The following is a 3,772-nucleotide window of genomic DNA, read 5'->3' on the forward strand; positions in this document are numbered from 1 at the left end:
TGCATTTGATTGTAGGATGGAAGTTGTTTGCCTTTAGAAGGAATTCTTCCAGAGACAAACACACATGGTTTTTGCAGACAAAGCTCTTCACCTTAAATCAAGCTATCTGCAACTGATGAGATCCACATGATAGGATCGAAACCGCGGTCTTGCCTAACCAAATAATATGTCATAGAACTTCCATCTAGAGTCGTGTTATCTTAATGCCTCGACAACGAAGCGACCTAAAGACATCGACATCAAATATCAAAAGAGCATCGACGAGAACGAATTAACTCCAGAGGTTCAAGGAGGACAGCTACTGACCATAGTCACAAGCCAAAACACGCTGAAAAAGTCACAAGAACGAGTGAAAGCATTAATAATAAAAAAAAAAAAACAACGCCTCCAAAGAGCATAACGAACGGCTAAGAAACGCAGAAAAAAAGGCATACAAAGCCTATAAGAAGCCAGCTCACTGTCAGCTACCTCACTGATACAGGGCACAATGTAACAGGCGTTCAAGAACAAAATGAACCCGGGCCCGGGTCAAACATTTAAAACCAGAAGATCACTCGCTTCTACCGCCGATGAATATATCGGTCGAGCCTAGAATTAAATTGGCGCAAAAACGAGACGCCATAAGGTCACATTCACATTACTGCTGAGAAAATCAACACCAAGAAACTAAAAACATAACTTTCGAGACCAACTATTTTCTTGGAAGAAAACGTATCACAGAAGTGTAGAGATTCAAATGTAAAGCCTCATAGGGCAAAGGCATTGCTAAATGAATCCTACAGGAACCTCCTAAAAGAAGCGTCCATTCAAATATTGTATGTACTCACGAGAGCAAAATTATGACAAAGGCAACAGAAACCAGACCACGTACAAGGGAGTCGTGTAGGCCTGTCAACCCTTTTTAACAATAGTATAATTTGCAAATGGTATCAATTTCAGTTTACTTACCACTCGTTGATATTGACTCAGTTTTTATATTTTTCGTTTACATTTGATAACAGTACTCGAGACTGCAAGATTAAGTGATTCAATGACTTTGAAAACATTAACAATGTTAATAGTTACAATTAATCTTTAGACTTTTAGTTTAAGTGGAGAGCTGGTTGTTTGTCACAGTGTACCTATATTTTGGTAAATATATATTTCTTAAAACTTTTTCTTTAACTTTAGTAAACTTAAGAAAAAACAAAAGAAAAATTGACTGCTGCCGGGCTGCAAAGCCAGAAAAGCTTATTTGGTTTGTTTGGTATTTGCCTATCTTCACCTTCACCTCTTGTCCATTTATTTCAAATCGAAGTCTAACTCGATCTTCAACTCGAAAACCAACTCGAAATCCAACTCGAAGTCTAACTTGATCTTTAACTTGAACCTCGAACTCGAGTCCAAACTCGAGGGATTATTTCTCCCCCAACAACAAGGTGAGACAAATTGTAGAACCCTTCGGGGAAAGTAGAATCCATTGCTACTTTGCGCATTGGTTTACGCAAATTAACGACGAAGTTTTCAAGCAACGCGAGCTGTGAAATCTGCCCTACAACCTTGTGTCCCAACGGATTGCGTCAACAGTCAGTGAAATGTTCCTTTAACCTCATGAGATCATCGAAAGCGAGACAAATTGCAAGAAACGTTGCCCAGTGTAACACCTGCCAAGCGAGTAGCTTTGCAATGTAAAATCTCTTGTCGAAACAAAAGTGAGAGACAAGTTGCTCGAATAATTGTGTAACAGCGCCTTTATGGGTCAAGTAAGTAAGGAAACCATCGAATGTTGGATAAGACAACTCACTCTCCATTTGCTTATCATATGACTTTCTTAGAAATCAGAGATATGCTCAGTTTTACAAAATGTCTAAAAATGTGTCTTCCAGACGCACATACAAAATGAGTTTGTGAAGGTAGAGATCTGTAGATTAATTTTTATTGTGGGAAAAATGTTACAAAAAAGCTTCGAGAATGAAACACTCCGAAAATCGATATTAAAACACGAGGCATTAAGCACCCTGGAAATGAAACAGTGTTAAAGTCGGGAACTAGATGTAATAACAGTTTGTAGGTAGGAAATCCGGTTTTTAAAGGGTTTCCTTTTCGATAGCTTCGGTGTCGATGCTATCCAAAAAAGACGACATAGCTCTGGTTTCAAAAGGTTTGCATGTTTTTCTCAATTGCTGCTCCGTCCTTGAAAACAGTGACTTTTTTTCGTCCTGGTGTAAACATACAAACAAACAGTATGACGTTGACCCACAAACAAAGTCTGGAAAAGTTAAGTAGTCAAAATGAAGTATGCTACAACAATAAAGGATTTGTTTAGGATGCCAATATAACCGTCAATTCGCTTTTTGCTTTGCTTGTTTCTTGTTTGCAGGTGGGGGTGGGGGTGGGGAGAGGGCTAACCAGTTCAAAAGTACTTCTTGTAGATTGCAAGGGTACTTTTTTTACAACTAAGCTTTTAAGAGGCCCCGGAATTAGAACTTTGCAAAAGTGTACCCCTACTTTACATTTCAAGCATTGATGTGCACATTTAGTCTGACATAGTATTGACTGAATACTTTTTATGATGACAGAAAATTCCAAGAAAAAGATCATTAATTTTTTACCTGTCATGCTTGAAGCAAAACGTCTTTAATGTCGTGATAATTGCATACCTCTGCCAAACGAGCTCCTCGCGGTCGTACTTTTCGTTTGACACGTACATGACCAACACCGCGGCAAAATGAGTGCGCATGCTCTGCTTCGAACACATTCGAGCTTTTTTCACTGGCGAAAAATGTCTGATTGGTCGAGGCCTTGTCATGTGACTTCAATACCTCAAATCAAACATGGCTGCCATCGGGTGTTTATCCGATCTCCGTCGATAAAAAAAATCTTTTTCAGGCCAGTAAAACGGACGAATGTTTTGGCTGCATAGTGCGTTTTTATGCCAGCGAGATTCTCTTTTTAGTTGTGGGCCACCGTACTTTTTAGCCAACAGTGCTACGAGGGAAATTTCTTTAACAATTTCAAGGTCAACGCGAGGTTGCTGTGACAGTGTTTGAGTGGAAATTTGTTTGTGGAGCTTACCGGCTAATGGAGTACCATCTTGATTTCAATTCATGCGTTTATCTTTTAAAAAGGGGAGCAAAAAATATACCACTAAATTTCCAACTGGCTTCTCTTTCAACTAAATATTTGCACACTGTTTCCGCGGGGGCCCGCATCTAGCAGAAAATGTAAAGATTTTTGCATTTTTTTTCAAAATTAAGTTGTTAAAATGGCCATTCAAGTTGTCCATGGAGGCAAATTTATTAAGACAGACGAAAAAAAAGAAATGCATTACGTCCATGAAAATTTAGAAATGTATTTCAGTTGTTCAAAGATAAATTTTAAAGTGAATTTAGCAGCAATAATAACCAATATCATACATAACATGTCATATAAGCACCTCATATTGGGTACACTTGAAGGAAACCTTTTAGTTGCAATTATATATTGCTATAGTCGTTTCAAGCAAAATGCCAATCGTTTGCTTCCCTCCAAATTATAGAAATAAACATAGATTAGGTTAACTCTGAATAGCCAAAACAACAATACCGGTATTCCAAGTTGAAAATTTGATTCAGAAATCCAGCTCACTAGCAGGAGGGATTTTACTGTAACAAAATATTGCTACAGCTAATAATACTCTTTCATCACACTGTAGTGGGTTAATGTGACAACAAAAATACTTAATCAAGAATTGGTTTTATCTTCCAGCAATAAAACAGCAGGAGGATATAAAATTAGGTAGGTATCTTCAAAG

Source organism: Montipora capricornis, chromosome 4 (assembly GCF_036669925.1).
Source record: "Montipora capricornis isolate CH-2021 chromosome 4, ASM3666992v2, whole genome shotgun sequence".
Lineage (NCBI taxonomy): Eukaryota > Metazoa > Cnidaria > Anthozoa > Scleractinia > Acroporidae > Montipora > Montipora capricornis.